Below are 19,186 nucleotides of genomic sequence, written 5' to 3'. Positions count from 1 at the left end.
TTTTGTTTATTTGAAAAAAGGTTTCAGACATTGTCTGGCATATTGATAGCCCCCCTACCCGCAAAGTGTTCAAGGTATCTTAGCCGGACATCACGGGCACTCAGGGGGGGCAAGCCAGGACGGCCATTTTCAAGCGCCGTCAGGGTTGGTTCGTTTTGAATTCCAGCCTCAGGCCCAACTGAGCCTGCATAGTTGGCAGAATGTTTCCGTAAAAAGTTGTGTAGAACACAGCACGCCAGGATGATATGATTAAGTTTGTACTCTGCCATGTGTATGGGTGTAAGAAATAGGCGGAACCGGCTGGCCATGATTCCAAACGTGTTCTCCACCACTCTTCTGGCTCTGGCCAGCTGGTAATTAAAAACCCTCTTGTCCAGGGTGAGGGTCCTCATCGGGAATGGCCGCATAAGATGGTCCCCCAGCGCAAATGCTTCATCTGCAAGGAAGACGAATGGGAGTCCTTCCACATTGTCTTCTAGAGGTGGCAAGTCCAAGCTGCCATTCTAGAGACGCCTGTAGAACTCTGTATAGGCAATGACTCCACCATCTGACATCCAGCCATTTTTCCCCACGTCCACATACAGGCACACGTAAGTAGCCGACACCACTGCCAACATCGCAATACTATTGAACCCCTTATAGTTGAAATAAAATGACCCCGAGTTGGGTGGTGGGACGATGTGGACGTGTTTCCCATCAATTGCTCCTCCGCAGTTAGTAAAGTCCCACCGCTGGGCAAAGTGGGAGGCCACAGTCTGCCATTCCTGTGGCGTGGAAGGAAACTGTGGAGTCAAACAAGAAAAATAAATTAGTCATTTTGCACATAAACAGGGAAAGCAGATTAGACACAAACATTCTTGGCCAACATCAAGATAACATTTATTTGAGGGAGTTTTTAAAGACCAAAGTATAAGGTACACCTATCAGATTCCCTTTCCCCCATCCCCTCTCATGGGCCATTTCTAACATTATGGGGGGGACTCTTGGACAGGTAACCCTGTCCACTTCATTGAGAGATGAATGCCTAAATAATGGGTATTACTTTGGCCAGCCCCTCCTTAGTTACCCTATTGGCAGCCCACTGGACAGGTAAGAAGTGTCATAATACAAAGATATAAATACACATTGTACACATTTGAGCACATTTGGACATTCTGCTATTAACTATCAAGATAATAATAGAATACAAAAACTTTAAACAGTACCATTTGAAAGTATTCAGGCAAGCCCTTGAACTACATGCTTTGGGGAATTCATCCATAAATCTGACCACAAAAGAGATGGGTATAGTGTGTATGGGTTTGGCAAAGTCAGCAAATAGAGGATTGAGGATAGATAGAGAATTGGTATCATCTGACTTAGCAGTTGGGGGGAGGGAGGGTTCCAAATGATTTGGGGACCCAAAAAAAAAGCCTCTGGCACTCTGCCTGAATTTAAAGCACAAATCACATTTAAAAACATTTTAGGGGTTGTTTGGGGTAAAGCACTACTAGGGAGCTGATAAAATACACTGTTAAGTCACTACATGAGGTGAATATAGGGCCAGGAGACCATGCTGGGGAGGTAAGTGAAGGCAAATATGTATGAAGGACAAAAAAAATTAAAGAAAAATCCAGCATGCATGAGGGGACAAAGGGGACATTCACAGCATATTACAATCATGGTAATTAGGGAATGAGGAAAGAAATACAATATATTATCAAACATTAAATACAATAAAATGTGATATTAAAGGATAAAAATCTTACCTTAATATACTCCTTCTGCAGGACCTGGATGATGGCAGAACAGGTCTCTGGGATAATGATCCCCAGAGCCTGGGAGGAGATGCCTGTCGAGAACTTGAGGTCCTGCAGGCTTCTCCCCGTTGCCAAGTACCGCAGGGTGGCGACGATCCTCTGCTCCGGAGTGATGGCTTGCCTCATTCAGGTATCCTTCCTGCTAATATAAGGGGTCAGCAAAGCCAACAAACGGTGAAATACGGGGTCTGTCATGCGGAGAAAGTTCCTGAAATCATCAGGATTATTCTCACGGATCTCACGGAACAAAGGCATGTGACAGAACTGGTCATGCTGAAGCAACCAATTCTTGGTCCATGAACTCCTCCCCACCCTGTTCATAGACTGGACTTGTGTCAAGGTCAGGACCCCAACACCAAGCCCCCGCACAGCACGAACTCTACGAGGAGTACGTATACGCAACATGGCTAGAAAACGGTCGGCTGCTCTGAATGAAGTAACAGAACGCACTGAAGAACAGCAAGGCCTGTGAAGAGCGACCTGAAAAACAGTAACGAGCGGACAAGATCGCACTGAATAGTACAATACGAACTGACTGCACGCACTGAAGAGCAGATATAAATCCACAAGCACAAACTGAACAGCAGAAAACGATCTCAAAACTACGAGTCTGAAAAAGTGCAGATCATCTCTCACCAAACTTTTACTAACATGAGATTAGCAAAAGGAGCCCAAAGGGTGCCGCGCTTGGTTCTGAACAGGCCTTTTCTAGTCTCGTCGTACATGGTGTACGTCACCGCGTTCTTGGCGATCGGAAATTCCGACAACTTTGTGCGACCGTGTGTACGCTAAACAACTTTGAGCCAGCATCCGTCTGAAAAAATTCATGGATTTTGTTATCGGAATGTCCGATCAATGTCCGATCGTGTGTAAGGGGCATTAGTGTAGTGAGTCCTCTGCACAGTGTGCACCTAAAGCTACCTGAAGAAAATTGGTGGTGTTCTTCTGATCCTATTAGTACCACAGGCAGGCAGCTGCAGTATTTACAGTTAGTGTAGTGCGTCCTCTGCACCGTGTGCACCTAAAGCTACCTGAAGACAATTGCTGTTGTTCTGATCCCATTAGTACCACAGGCAAGCAGCTGCAGTATTTACAGTTAGTGTAATGCGTCCTCTGCACAGTGTGCACCTAAAGCTACCTGAAGACAATTGCTGTTGTTCTGATAATATTAATACCACAGGCAGGCAGCTGCAGTATTTACAGTTAGTGTAGTGCGTCCTCTGCACAGTGTGCACCTAAAGCTACCTGAAGACAATTGCTGTTGTTCTGATCCTATTAGTACCACAGGCAAGCAGCTGCAGTATTTACAATTAGTGTAGTGCATCCTCTGCACAGTGCGCACCTAAAGCTACCTGAAGACAATTGATGTTGTTCTGATCCTATTAATACCACAGGCAGGCAGCTGCAGTATTTAAAGTTAGTGCAGTGCGTCCTATGCACAGTGTGCACCTAAAGCTACCTGAAGACAATTGCTGTTGTTCTGATCCTATTAGTACCACAGGCAAGCAGCTGCAGTATTTACAATTAGTGTAGTGCGTCCTCTGCACAGTGTGCACCTAAAGCTACCTGAAGACAATTGATGTTGTTCTGATCCTATTAATACCACAGGCAGGCAGCTGCAGTATTTAAAGTTAGTGCAGTGCGTCCTATGCACAGTGTGCACCTAAAGCTACCTGAAGAAAATTAGTGGTGTTTTTCTGATCCTATTAATACCACAGGCAGGCAGCTACAGTATTTACAGTTAGTGTAGTGCATCCTCTGCACAGTGTGCACCTAAAGCTACCTGGAGACAATTGCTGTTGTTCTGCTCCTAGTAACACCACAGGCAGGCAGCTACAGTATTTACAGTTAGTGCACTGTGTCCTCTGCAAGGTATGCACCTAAAGCTACCTGAAGAAAATTAGTGGTGTTTTTCTGTTCCTATTAATACCACAGGCAGGAAGCTACAGTATTTACAGTTAGTGTAGTACGTCCTCTGCACAGTGTTCACCTAAAGCTACCTGGAGACAATTGCTGTTGTTCTGCTCCTATTAATACCATAGGCAGGAAGCTACAGTATTTACAGTTAGTGTACTGCGTCCTCTGCACAGTGTGCACCTAAAACTACCTGAAGAAAATTGCTGTTGTTCTGCTCCTATTAATACCACAGGCAGGCAGCTACAGTATTTACAGTTAGTGTAGTGCGTCCTCTGCACAGTCTGCACCTAAAGCTACCTGAAGACAATTGCTGGTGTTCTCATACTAATAATACTACAGGCAGGCATTTGATTCTGCTAGCTGCAGTATCAGTATATATAATACATCCCAGCTTTGTGCTGCTACATTTCACTGCAGGCCATTAGTATGTCTGGAAGGCCAACAAGGAGAGGCAGACAGTCACAAGCCAATAAAAGAGGGCAAGCAGGCTCTGTGTCGAGACGGTGCATCCTCATCAGCACGTGGCCGTGGGACACACTTGTCCCTTTGTTCAGCAGCTGGCCGTGTTGAGCTGCAACATGCGGAAGACTTGGTAGAGTGGATAACCAAGCTGTCCTCATCCTCTCTCACCCAGGCTCAGGGTACTTTGTCTGGCAAAGCAGCTGCCAATGCGGCTTCTTCCCTCGGCTCAATGGCATCAGTCACTCCTTCCCTAGCCCCACCATGTCCTCCTGAGGAGTCCTCCGAACTGTTTGACCAGTGTTGGGTACATGCTCCAGGAGTATGGCCAGCATTTTGAAGGCTCCGATGATGGTACCCAGCTAGAGGAAGGCAGTAACGTGAGCCCAGAGAGAGGGGGTGCCCAAGAAGGACAGCAATCTGGCAGTCATGTTCCCCCAGCTGCAGCATACTGCCAGCTTTTCTCCAGTGATAAGGAGGGAGGGGATGATGAGGTCACTGACTCCATGTGGGTGCTTGATAGGAGAGAGGAGGAGGCACATCACCAACGAGGCAGGATGCCCTCCAGGGGCCAGCTTAAGGGCAGCACACCGACTGCATCACACCGCAGAGCTCCGCATGTGCAGGGCGCTGCTGTCTCTGCGCGTTATTCCAAAAGTTCTTTGATGTGGGCCTTTTTTGAGACGAGTGCATCAGATCCCACCACTGCTATTTGCAACATATGTCTCAAGCGTAAATCTCGTGGCCAAAACATCTCCCGCTTGGGCACCACATGCTTGACCAGACATATGTTGACCTGCCATGCAGTTCATTGGCAAGTGTACCTAAAAGACCCACACCAAAGAACAAAGAGGACCTCTCCTTGCTCCTCATCAGCTGGGATCTCCAACCCCACTATGCCTTCAGTCTTCTCTGAGACCTGCACTGAGAGGAATGAAGGTGTAGAATTAGGTGTGTCACAGCCAAGTACTTGGGGGCAATCTGCTATCGGTACACCAACGTCAGATTGTACCAGGCAAATATCCCTGCCCCAGCTGCTGCACCGCCGAAAGAAGTTCGCGCCCAGCCATCCACATGCCCAGCGACTAAATGCTAACTTGGCTAAATTGCTAGCACTTCAACTGCTGCCTTTTCAGTTGGTAGACTCTGCCCCCTTCCGGGAGTTTGTGGAATGTGCGGTTCCTCAGTGGCAGGTTCCCAAACGCCACTTTTTCTCACGGAAGGCGATTCTGGCTCTCTACCGGCATGTGGAAGGCAATGTCTTGGCCTCGCTGGACAGGGCAGTCAGCGGTAAGGTGCATATTACCGCTGACTCATGGTCCAGCAGGCATGGACAGGGATGTTGCCTATCTTAAATCGCGCACTGGGTGACTATGCTGGCAGCTGGGAAGGATGCAGGACAAGGTGCAGTAGTGTTTGAGGTTGTTCTGCCACCACACCTCCAAAATACTACTAGTGGTGATTCTGCCACACCTCTCTCTTCCACCCCCTCCTCATCTTCTTCCTCCATGGCCTCTTCCTGTGCTGATTTGAATTCAGAACCAGTGGTGCTCTGTAAGTGTTCAAGGGGCTAGGCAAGCACGCAGGCCAAAAGATGCCATGCGGTGCTTGAGCTGGTGTGGTTGGGGAACAGGAGCCACACTGGGGCAGAGATTCTGTCAGCTCTGCAGGGGCAGGTTCAGAGGTGGTTGATGCCACGCCAGCTTAAGGCAGGCATGGTGGTTTGCGACAATGGCACCAACCTCCTCTCCGCCCTCCGACAGGGACAACTGACCCATGTGCCCTGTTTAGCTCACGTCCTTAACTTGGTGGTGCAGCGGTTCTTGGACAGGTACCCGGGCTTACAGGATGTCCTGAGGCAGGCCAGGAAAGTCTGTGTGCATTTCCGCAGGTCATATAATGCCAGTGCTCGGCTGGCTGACCTCCAAAAGGAATTTAACCTGCCCAAGAACCGCCTAATCTGTGACATGCCCACCAGGTGGAACTCAACGTTGGCCATGCTGCAGCGGCTGCACACGCAGCAGAGGGCCATCAATGAGTACCTGTGCGACTATGGCACCAGGACAGGCTCAGGGGAGCTTGTTTTTTTTCCCCACACCAGTGGGCCATGATCAGGGATGCATGCACTGTCCTGTCACCATTTGAGGAGGCCACAAGGATGGTGAGCAGTGACAGTGCATGCATCAGTGACACTGTCCCCCTTGTCCACCTGTTGGAGCACATGCTGCGTGGAATAATGGACAGGGCACTTGAGGCAGAACAGAGGCAGGAAGAGGAGGACTTCCTTAGCTCTCAAGGCCCCCTATCCAGACAGTGTTCCTGTGTGCCCGCCGATCACACAGCAAGAGGACGAGTAGGAGGAGGAGGAGGAGGAGGAAGAGGAAGAGGAGGATTGTGTCAGCATGGAGGTGGAGCCTGGCACTCAGCATCAGCAGCAGTCTTTAAGGGATCATTTACAGTCCCAAGAAACCCATGGACTTGTACGTGGCTGGGAGGAGGTGGCTGCGGATCATGTCGTCCTTAGTGACCCAGAGGACTCTGGACCGAATGCCTCAGCAAACCTACGCTGCATGGCCTCCCTGATCCTGCAAAGCCTGCGGAAGGATCCTCGTATTTGTGGTATCAAGGAGAGGGATCAATACTGGATGGCAACCCTCCTTGATCCACGTTACAAGGGTAAGGTTGCGAACCTTATCTTGCCATCACAGAGGGAGCAGAGGATGAAACACCTTCAGGAGGCCTTGCAGAAACGTCTGTGCAACACGTTCCCAGAGACTGGGAGGTTACAAACTCCTGTTCCTGGACAATGTGTTGCTGAGGCTTCGGTCAGTCAAAGAAGGAGCGGTGGAGAAGGTGGCTGTCTGACCGATGCGTTCAGACAATATTTTAGTCTGCAGCCCCAAGGTATGATCGGTTCCAGCAACCATCGCCCGCGTCTGTTTTACATGATGCAGGAATACCTAGGGGCAAGATCTGACTTGGACACCTTTTCCACCAAAAATCCTCTGGGTTACTGGGTCTTGAGAATGGATCACTGGCCAGAGCTTGCACAGTATGCAATTGAGCTACTGGCTTGTCCTGCATCCAGCGTTCTTTCAGAATGCACATTCAGTGCTGCTGGAGGTTTTGTAACCGATCACAGGGTGTCCGATCACACCTGTCCACCGACTCGGTTGATCGACTGACCTTCATAAAAATGAATCAGTCTTGGATCACCACCAGCTACCCAGCACCTGATGCTGATGTAACCGAATAATTTTTTTTTAAATGTCAGATCCCTTCAAGACTGCCTATGCTGATGCTGAGTGACTATCCTGTTATGCTGAGTGACTATCCTCTTCCTCCTCAATGATCATGCTGATAGCTTGTAAGAATATTTTTGGTTCTGGGCGCCACCACCAGTGGCTAAGGCCCAATTTTTCAGCCCCTGTTTAACAGGGGCGTGTAATTACAATTTTTGATGCAATATTTTGTAAGGAGGGTTCGTTGCTGCACTCAACTAGAGTATCTGTGAGTGGTTGCAGTGTTGTGGCACCAGTGCCTAAGGCCCAATTTTTCAGTCCCTGTTTAACAGGGGCATGTAATTACAATTTTTGATGCAATATTTTATAGGAGGGCTTATTCCTGCGCTCCAACTAGAGTATCTGTGAGGGGTTGCAGTGTTGTGGCACCAGTGCCTAAGGCCCAATTTTTCTGCCCCTGTTCAACAGGGACATGTAATTACAATTCTTGATCTAATATTTCACAGCAGGGCCCGTTTCTGCGCCCACCAAGAGTAACTGTGAGGACTTACAGTGTTGTGGCACCAACACCACCACCACCAAAGGCCCAATTTTTCTGCCCCTGTTCAACAGGGGCATGTAATTACAGTTCTTGATCTAATATTTCACAGCAGGGCCCGTTTCTGCGCCCACCAAGACTAATTGTGAGGGCTTACAGTGTTGTGGCACCAGCACCACCACCACCAAAGGCCCAATTTTTCTGACCCTGTTCAACAGGGGCATGTAATTACAATTCTTGATCTAATATTTCACAGCAGAGCCTGTTCCTGCACCCACCAAGAGTAACTGTGAGGGCTTACAGTGTTGTGGCAACACCAACACCTAAGGTCCCAATTTCTGCAGAGTATATAGGGCAGGCCCCTACTTTCAAACATCCAACTTACAAAAGACTCCTACTTGCAAACGGAAGTAGTCAACAGGAAGTGAGATGAAATCTACCCCTAGGAAGGTAAATTCTCTCCTGTAAGAGTTAATATGGGAAAAACATGTCTCCTTTCCACTGATGCTTTATTACCAATCCTTGTTTCACTAAAAACCCCAAATTGTCAAAAAACGTTTGTCATTGGGACAGAAAGTGAGGTAAAATCTTCGGAAGAGGTGCACAGACAGCAAAAAAAATGTCATAGAGGTGATAACCCTTCCCTATGTTTTCCAAAAAGCTTAAAATAGATCTTTTTGCTGGAGCTAAACACGTTAAAAATGTAACAGTTCAAAATTACAAACAGATTCTACTTAACAACAAACCTACAGTCCCTGTCTTGTTTGCACCGCCTGTATTCTGCTGTTCAGAGTATATAGGGCCTGGGGGCCCCACGCCTTTCCTTTTTTTAATTTGGGTGCGGGGTTCCCCTTAACATCCATACAAGACCTAAAGGGCCTGGTAATGGACTGGGGGGTACCCATGCCATTTGTCTCACTGATTTTCATCCATATTGCCAGGACCCAACATTACATTAAAGCTGCAAGCAGTTGACTTTAATTCCTTTAAAAATGTCATTTTGTGCAGGGACTGTTCTAAGCACGGGAAACACGCACCACTTTACAGGCATACTATAGACACCCCCCAGGTACTATATTTAAAGGAATATTTCCAGAAAAAATACCCCACCCCAACATCCCCCAAGCATAAATCCTCCTCCCAGTACAAATTCTCTCCCCAAATCTTCCCTTCCAGCACAACATGCTCCCCATCCTGGAACAATCCCTCTCCCCTTGTCCTCTTTCCTCCAAGCCCCTCCTACACAAGTCCTCTCCCCAGTTCCATCGCATATCTTCCCACCTAAATCCCCCCTGCCAGTACAAACTTTTCCCCCACAAACACAAATCCTTTCCCCCCTTTCTAATCCAAATTCAAACCTCCATACTGTCCCAGTTTTAATGGGCCTTTCCTGAGATTTAAACAAAATCTCAGCGTCCCATGAATCCGGGCTGAATCCTGGAGCCCAGTGCTGGAACAAGGCCTGGCACTAGGCTCCACTAACTTGTCAAGCAAGAGCTAGTGTGGGCCTCCAAGGTAAATGTCTTCCATCTCTCGGGGTCCCAGATGCCATGATCATGCCCTCTGTGAGAAGGAGAATATCTGGGAGGGAGAGGGCTAGTGTTGGAAGAGGGGTGCTAGTGCTGGAAAGGGGGGGAGGGCTAGTGCAGGAAGAGGGGGAGAGGGCAAGTGCTGGAAGTGGGGGGGGGCTAGTGCTGGAAGAAGGGGGGAGAGGGCTAGTGCTGGAAAAAGGGGGAGAGGCGTGCAAATGTTCGGTCCGTTCGCAGGTTCTGGTGCGAACCGAAAGAAAAAAGAAGTAGATATGGTGCCGTTCCAGGCCTGATGGATTCAGGTGTGTGCTGCTCCCTTAATGGGAGGAAGGTATTAGGTGGGGAAAAAAAAAAAAAAAAAAGGAAAGAGATGATGTAGGTGGTGCCTATTGAATGAGTGTCTTCAAGTCCTATACCGCCAAATGCACAGTGCAATTGGGCATATTATTGTGAAGCTGTGTGTAAACTCCTAAATGTGCATGAGTGTCAAGCTGTATGCCTGACTTAATAAAGTGCAATGTGTGGGACACCAACTTATTTCATAAATAAATAAAATTAAAGTGCAATATTCCTAATCATTTTATACATATAAACAATTACACAGTAAAATCAATAGTGTAAGTTTAAAGTGCTGATGTGAATCAGCACTTTACTGAACATCAGCACTTTAAACTTACACTATTGATTTTACTGTGTTATTGTTTATATGTATATAATGATTAGGAATATTGCACTTTAATTTTATTTATTTATGAAATAAGTTGGTGTCCCACACATTGCACTTTATTAAGTCAGGCATACAGCTTGACACTCATGCACATTTAGGAGTTTACACACAGCTTCACAACAATATGCACAGTTGCACTGTGCATTTGGTGGTATATGACTTGAAGACACTCATTCAAATGGCACCACCTACATCATCTCTTTCCTTTTTTTTTGTCCCCACCTAATACCTTCCTCCCATTAAGGGAGCAGCACACACCTGAATCCATCAGGCCTGGAACGGCGCCATATCTACTTCTTTTTTCTTTCCTCATTATTACACTCCACCTAGTGGAAGTAATTGGTAGCGGCAGCAGTTCCAACATATATTTTCTAATACCTTTAGCACGTATCCCATTGCGCGGGTGTTTCTTCCTTTTCCTTTATCTGGTGCGAACCGAATTGGGGGATGTTCGGCTCATCCCTACATATTAGCCTTTAAAATTAGCACTTTTGATTTTGAATGTTCGAGTCCCTTAGACTTTAATGGGGTTCTAAATTTAGCGCAAACTTTCGGTCCGTTCGCAGGTTCTGGTGCGAACCGAACCGGGAAGGTGTTCGGCTCATCCCTACTCATGTGTAGTTATAAATGCTATGGTACCCCTTGATCAGATAGTGTTGCAAACAGGTATAAATCCGGGTCTAATCATGTTATTCACTAATGTTTCAACATGTGTGACCAATGTTACCAGCAATCTAACATCTTATCACTGGAAAAAGTGGAATCACACTCACCCTCTTTCCTCCCCTTTATATATAAAGGAGGTAAGAATCCATACGGGAAGGAAAGCTAAATGGACTGGGTCCTCCATGATAGGGCTCATAGACTCAAGTATACTTATAACCAATGATTCATAAATTACTAATAGCACATGTTTTGGTGTTGCATACGTATGTGCTATGTATTTAACTCCTAAAGTAAATAATAACACCCATATACCTATAGCTAATACCTGTGCCAACACCTCTTTATCTAATCAAGAAATCCAAGTAACTTTCAATATTACCACACCCAATGTATTTACCTGTAATCCTAGTTCACATAACAGAAAGAAAAGAGCCTGGTATGACACACTCCTGGGAGGAACAGGAAACATCCTTGGAGTCCTGAATGGTTACATATTTACATAGTTACATAGTAGGTGAGGTTTAAAAAAGACACAAGTCCATCAAGCCCAACCTATGTGTGTGATTATATGTCAGTATTACATTGTATATCCCTGTATGTTCTGGTCATTCAGGTGCTTATCTAATAGATTTTTGAAACTATCGATGCTCCCTGTTGAAACCACCGCCCATGGAAGGGAATTCCTTATCCTTGCCACTCTTACAGTAAAGAACCCTCTACGCAGTTTAAGGCTAAATCTAATTTCTTCTAATTTTAATGAGTGTCCACGTGTCTTATTAAACTCCCTTCCATAGAAAAGTTTTATCCCTATTGTGGGGTCACCAGTGTGGTATTTGTAAAAAGAAATCATATCCCCTCTCAAGCGTCTCTTCTCCAGAGAGAATAAGTTCAGTGCTCGCAAACCTTTCTTCATAACTAATACCTTCCAGTCCCTTTATTAGCTTTGTTGCGCTTCTCTGTACTCACTCCATTTCCAGTACATCCTTCCTGAGGACTGGGTTGAATGGTATTGATTTAGATATTGTCAGAAATTTACTTGCAGCTGCTGGAAAGGATAGTGTGGATGCTCTCCATATATTGGGTGACTGGAGCCCTAAGCTCTTGATGCCCCAGTTGGTACAGTTGAACCTGGACAAATCTATGGTGACTCAGCTTGGTAGTTTGACTATGTTAACAGATGACTTGACCAAGGGTCTTGCAAATTGGACCGTGTGTGCTGTGAGGTTCCTCCACATGAGACAACAAAGAGAAGTACTGGAGAATAGGCTCACATCCCTGAGTACCAGACAGTTGAGGTCCCTCTTCAGGATTCCTGTAGATTATTGGGTGATGTCTTTCCCTCGGGATATGGTGTGCCATACCAAGATATTTAAGAAGGTATCTAGTTTTTATTGTGTAGGACATTTTAAGGTGTTTGTTCCTAGAGACTATGAAGTCACCATGTGCAAATTCTTTATTCTCCCTTTTGCTTTGCCAGATGTAATCACTAATACTGTTGCATGGTGGGAACCAAAGTACGATGGATTTTATATATCTGTAGGTTCAAATAAAACTTAAAGCTTAGATGACTGCCAGAAGACTGATAAGGGCCTTATATCTACCCATAGCTCTCCAGTGTTTGAAACATGTCTATTATCTAGGCCAAATGCCAATATGTGTACTTGGACTATATATCTCCAGGGATACATTGCCTTTATGGAAGTTGGCCCACAACAAGTGTGTCTAGCAATAGAAACATGAGTAAATATAGCTGAGGTAGCTGATCATTTACCCTTTTCAGGATGCATACATAACATTTAACTTTTGTATTGGCATGGTCAAGTCTATGTATTGGAAGGGGTTACAGAACACTTCCAAAGTATTTTACTGAAGACCAGATGCAACCCAATAGGTGATTTTTCAATACCTATAGGTCCAATTGTAGAAACACTCAAACAACAGAAGAAATCTTAAGACATAAAATCTGACAGTACATCATGGTGTAAAAACTACCATCATGAGGGGTAAACTTGAAGCAGCCACTACTCAGTTATCACAAGATACACATCATTCTTGGTATAATGTATTAACAGGGTGGTCACCCATAGGAAGTAAGGTAGTGAAAACCTTTTTCTACCCACTTGCTGTCTGTGTTGTTGTTTTGGTGATGCTTGTCCTGTATAATTGCTTTTTGGTATACACTATAAAGAAGAAAATTAACAAAATGATCAATAAGGCTGATAATCAAGCATGGGCAAGCTTATTGCCAAAATAATGTGAAAGAAACATATTTATGATAAAAGAGGGGATTGAAGGGTTAATGATGTTTTTATGCTGTATATTTCTCTGTTTTTCATCTAACATCACCTATCATAGTCAATAAACTAGCCAAAGGACAGTGGCAAGTGGCTGCAGGCTGGGAAAAGTGAAAGCGTAGTCAAGGAACAAACCAAAGGTCAGTAACAAGTGGTGGTGGAGATAACAGGAAGTGCAAAGGCATGGCTTAGATTTGAAGTTCATGTGAGGAGCAAAAAGTTCAAGGTTCACCAGAAACAAGGTACACAACAAGATTATCAGACATATCAGGTTCAGACATGATGCTGCCCAGCATTTCACATGGCTCAGCAAGGGGAGCTACTGCCAGACACAGCAGAGGTCATGGATTCAGACCCCAGTCCTGACTGTATTCCCTTTCTCCCAGGACATCCCCTGGATGCCCTAAGGGCAGGTTTGTGAGGAAACCTCTGGTGGAATTCTCTTGTTAATATAAGTGCATGAATGTCCTCCTCAGGTTCCCAGGAATTTTCTTTTGGCATATATCCTTCTCATTGAACCAGATACTGTAATTTGTTCCTAAAGAAACCAGTCAGGGACCAGCACTGCTGGAGCTGAGGGACTCTCCTAGCTGCCGGGGGAAGAACTCCTCCAGTGAGAGTGGGGGGGGCAGCAAAGGGAAAGGAAAGACAGATTCTGGTGGTAGGGGACTCAATTCTTAGAAGGACAGAGAGGGCAATCTGTAACCAAGACCTGAAGCGCCGAACACTATGTTGTCTACCGGGCGCTCGGGTTCGGCACGTCATGGATCTTGTGGACAAATTACTGGGAGGGGCTGGGGAAGACCCAGCTGTCATGGTGCACGTTGGCACCAATGACAAAGTCAGAGGCAGATGGAGTGTCCTAAAGAACAATTTTAGGGACTTAGGAGCTAAATTGAGGAAAAGGACGTCCAAGGTAGTATTCTCAGGACCGTAACATCGAGCCACACCAGAAAGGCAGAGGAAGATTAGGGGGGGGGGGGTCCAGAGGCAGAGATAGCCAGCGTGGAAGATATTCCAGAGGGTAGTATTGGGGGCATTAGTGGTAGGTTAACCAAAGCACAAAAACACAAGGTGAGTATAGTAGTAAGTCCTAGTTGCAATCTCGAAACACCCAATACAAGGACAATATGCGACCGGTCTAAACTATGTGGCATGTATGCCAGGAGCATGGCGGACAAGATGGGTGAACTAGAGTTACTGTTGTACGAGGAGGATTTGGATTTTGTGGGAATTTCAGAGACCTGGTTCAACAGCTCTCATGATTGGCTGGCAAACATTCAAGGGTATACCCTATACCGCAAGGATAGAGAGGGTAAAAAAGGGGGAGGGGTATGCCTATATATCAAGAATAATGTACAAGTGAATGTGAGAGATGACATCACTGAGGGAGCTAGAGAGGAGGTGGAATCCTTACGGGTAGAGCTCCAAAGGGATGAAGCTAAGGGGAAAATAATACTGGGAGTATGCTATAGGCCCCCTAACCTGAGGGAGGAAGTGGAGACAAATCTCCTATCACAATTTGGATTAGCAGCAAGGATGGGAAGTGTTATCATAATGGGGGATTTTAGATATCCAGACATAGACTGGGCGGAGGGAACCGCGCATTCATTTAAGGCTCGCCAGTTCCTTAATGTCTTGCAGGACAATTTTATGGGTCAGATGGTAGACGCACCAACTAGAAATAAAACATTACTGGATCTACTGATTACCAACAATACAGACCTGATCACGGATGTGGAAATACGGGGCAATTTAGGTAACAGCGATCCCAGGTCAATTAGTTTCAGTATAAATCACACAAATAGGAAACATAAAGGGAATACAAAGACACTGAATTTCAAAAGAGCCAACTTCCCTAAACTACAAACCTTGCTAAAAGGTATAAATTGGGATAAAATATTAGGAACAAAGAATACGGAGGAGAGATTGGTTTGCTTTAAGAGCATATTAAATAAGGGCATTAGGCAATGTATCCCATTGGGTAATAAATTTAAAAGAGTGAACAAAAGTCCTGGATGGCTTAACTCCAATGTAAAAATGCATGTAAAAGCAAAGGAGAAGGCCTTCAAAAAATACAAGGCTGAGGGATCATCCTCAGCATTCAGACTTTATAAAGAATGCAACAAGAAATGTAAGGGTGCAATTAGGACAGCTAAGATAGAACATGAAAGACACATAGCGGAGGAGAGCAAAAAAAATCCCAAGAAATTCTTTAAGTATGTAAACAGTAAAAAAGGGAGGACAGACCATATTGGCCCCATAAAGAATGAAGAAGGACATCTGGTTACAAAGGATGGGGAGATGGCAAAGGTATTGAATTTATTTTTCTCCTCGGTCTTCAAGTGTGAATCGGGGGGCTTCAGTAACCAAAACTGCAGTGTTTATCCTCATGACACAACACAGGAAGCACCTCCATGGTTAACAGAGGACAGAATTAAAATTAGACTTGAGAAACTTAACATTAATAAATCACCGGGACCAGATGGCTTGCATCCGAGGGTACTTAGGGAACTCAGTCAAGTGATTGCCAGACCGTTGTTCTTAATTTTTATGGATAGTCTACTGACTGGAATGGTACCAGCTGATTGGAGAAAAGCCAATGTAGCACCAATATTTAAAAAGGGCCCAAAATACATCCCTGGGAATTACAGACCAGTTAGCCTAACATCAATAGTATGTAAACTCTTGGAGGGGATGATAAGGGACTATATACAAGATTTTAGTAATAAGAATGGTATCATTAGCAGTAATCAGCATGGATTCATGAAGAATCGTTCTTGCCAAACCAATCTATTAACCTTCTATGAGGAGGTGAGTTGCAATCTAGATAAAGGAAGGCCCGTAGACGTGGTGTATCTGGATTTTGCAAAAGCATTTGACACAGTTCCCCATATACGTTTACTGTACAAAATAAGGTCCGTTGGCATGGACCATAGGGTGAGTACATGGATTGAAAACTGGCTACAAGGGTGAGTTCAGAGGGTGGTGATAAATGGGGAGTACTCGGAATGGTCAGGGGTGGGTAGTGGGGTTCCCCAGGGTTCTGTGCTGGGACCAATCCTATTTAATTTGTTCATAAACGACCTGGAGGATGGGATAAACAGTTAAATCTCTGTATTTGCAGACGATACTAAGCTAAGCAGGGCAATAACTTCTCCGCAGGATGTGGAAACCTTGCAAAAAGACCTGAACAAATTAATGGGGTGGGCGACTACATGGCAAATGAGGTTCAATGTAGAAAAATGTAAAATAATGCATTTGGGTGGCAAAAATATGAATGCAATCTATACACTGGGGGGAGAACCTCTGGGGGAATCTAGAATGGAAAAGGACCTGGGGGTCCTAGTAGATGATAGGCTCAGCAATGGCATGCAATGCCAAGCTGCAGCTAACAAAGCAAACAGAATATTGGCATGCATTAAAAAGGGGATCAACTCCAGAGATAAAACAATAATTCTCCCACTCTACAAGGCTCTGGTCCGGCCGCACCTGGAGTATGCTGTCCAGTTCTGGGCACCAGTCCTCAGGAAGGATGTACTGGAAATGGAGCGAGTACAAAGAAGGGCAACAAAGCTAATAAAGGGTCTGGAGGATCTTAGTTATGAGGAAAGGTTGCGAGCACTGAACTTATTCTCTCTGGAGAAGAGACGCTTGAGAGGGGATATGATTTCAATATACAAATACCGTGCTGGTGACCCCACAATAGGGATAAAACTTTTTCGCAGAAGAGAGTTTAACAAGACTCATGGCCACTCATTAAAATTAGAAGAAAAGAGGTTTAACCTTAAACTACGTAGAGGGTTCTTTACTGTAATGCCCCGTACACATGGTCGGACATTGATCGGACATTCCGACAACAAAATCCTAGGATTTTTTCTGAGGGATGTTGGCTCAAACTTGTTTTGCGTACACACGGTCACACAAAGTTGTCGGAATTTCCGATCGGCAACAACGCGGTGACGTCAACCACGTACGACGAGACTAGAAAAGGCCAGTTCAGAACCAAGCGCGGCACCCTTTGGGCTCCTTTTGCTAATCTCGTGTTAGTAAAAGTTTGGTGAGAGACGTTTTGCGCTTTTTCAGACTCGTAGTTTTCAGATCGTTTTCTGCTGTTCAGTTTGTGCTTGTGGGTTTGTATCTGCTCTTCAGTGCGTGCAAGCAAGTTCCGCTTGACTTTAATTAGTCTTTGTGTTCTTGTTCGTTCGTTACCGTTTTTCAGGTCGCTATTCACAGGCCTTGCTGTTCTTCAGTGCGTTCTGTTACTTTGTTCTGAGCAGCCAACCGTTTTCTAGCCATGTTTCGTATACCTACTCCTTGTAGAGTTCGTGCTGTGCGGGGGCATGGTGTTGGGGTCCTGACCTTGACACAAGTCCAGTCCATGAACAGGGTGGGGAGGAGTTCATGGACCAAGAATTGGTTGCTTCAGCGTGACCAGTTCTCTCATATGCCTTTGCTCTGTGAGATCCGTGAGAATAATCCTGATGATTTCAGGAACTTTCTCCGGATGACGGACCCCGTATTTCACCATCTGCTGGCTTTGCTGACCCCCTATATCAGCAGGCAGGATACCTGCATGAGGCAAGCCATCACTGCAGAGCAGAGGTTGGTCGCTACCCTGCGGTACTTGGCGACAGGGAGAAGCCTGCAGGACTTGAAGTTCTCGACAGGCATCTCCCCCAAGGCTCTGGGGATCATTATCCCAGAGACCTGTTCTGCCATCATCCAGGTCCTGCAGAAGGAGTATATGAAGGTAAGATTTTTATCCTTTAATATCACATTTTATTGTATTGAATGTTTGATAATATATTGTATTTCTTTCCTCATTCCCTAATTACCATGATTGTAATATGCTGGGAATGTCCCCTTTGTTCTCATGCATGCTGGATTTTTATGTAATTATTTTTTTTTGTCCTTCATACATATTTGCCTTCAATAACCTCCCCAGCATGCTCTCCTGCCCTATATTAACCTCATGTAGTCACTTAACAATGTATTTTATAAGCTCCATAGTAGTGTTTTACCCCAAACACCCCCTAAAATGTTTTGAAATGTGATTTGTGCTTTAAATTCAGGCAGAGTGCCAGAGACATTTTTTTGTGGAGTCCCCAAATCATTTTTATTAACTCTCCCTCCCCCCAACTGCTAAGTCAGCTGATCCCAATTCTCTATCTATCCTCAATCATCTATCTGCTGACTTTGCCAAACCCATACACACTATACCCATCTCTTTTGTGGTCAGATGTATGGATGAATTACCCAAAGCATGTAGTGCAAGGGCCTGCCTGTATAAAATGGTATGGTTTGATGGTACTGTTGAAAGTTTTTGTATCCTATTATTATCTTGATAGGTAATAGCAGAATGTACAAATGTGCTCAAATGTGTACAGAGTGTATTTATATATTTGTATTATGACACTTCTTACCTGTCCAGTGGGCTGCCAATAGTGTAACTAAGGAAGGGCTGTTCCAAGTAATACCCTGTATTTAGGCATTCATCTCTCAATGAAGTGTAGAGGGTTACCTGTCCAAGATCCCCCCCCCCTATAATGTTAGAAATGGCCCATGAGAGGGGGGGGGGATATGATAGGTGTACCTTATACTTTGGTGTTGTAAAATTCCCCTTAATAAATGTTATCTGGATGTTGGCCAAGAATGTTTGTGTCTAATCTGCTTGCCATGTTTATGTGCAAAAATACTAATTTTTTTGTTTTCCTCAACAGTTTCCTTCCACGCCACAGGAATGGCGGACTGTGGCCTCCCACTTTGCCCAGCGGTGGGACTGGGGAAGAATGGCCGGATGTCCGATGGTGGAGTCATCGCCCAGACGGAGTTTTACAGGCGTCTCCAGAATGGCAGCTTGGACTTGCCACCTCCAGAAGACAATGTGGAAGGACTCCCATTCGTCTTCGTTGCGGATGAAGCATTTGCGCTGGGGGACCATCATATGCGGCCATTCCCGATGAGGACCCTCACCCTGGAACAGAGAGTTTTTAATTACTGGCTGGCCAGAGC

This window comes from Aquarana catesbeiana, linkage group LG03 (genome assembly GCF_042186555.1).
Source record: "Aquarana catesbeiana isolate 2022-GZ linkage group LG03, ASM4218655v1, whole genome shotgun sequence".
In the NCBI taxonomy this organism is placed as follows: Eukaryota; Metazoa; Chordata; class Amphibia; order Anura; family Ranidae; genus Aquarana; species Aquarana catesbeiana.
This window is presented reverse-complemented; position numbering follows the sequence as displayed.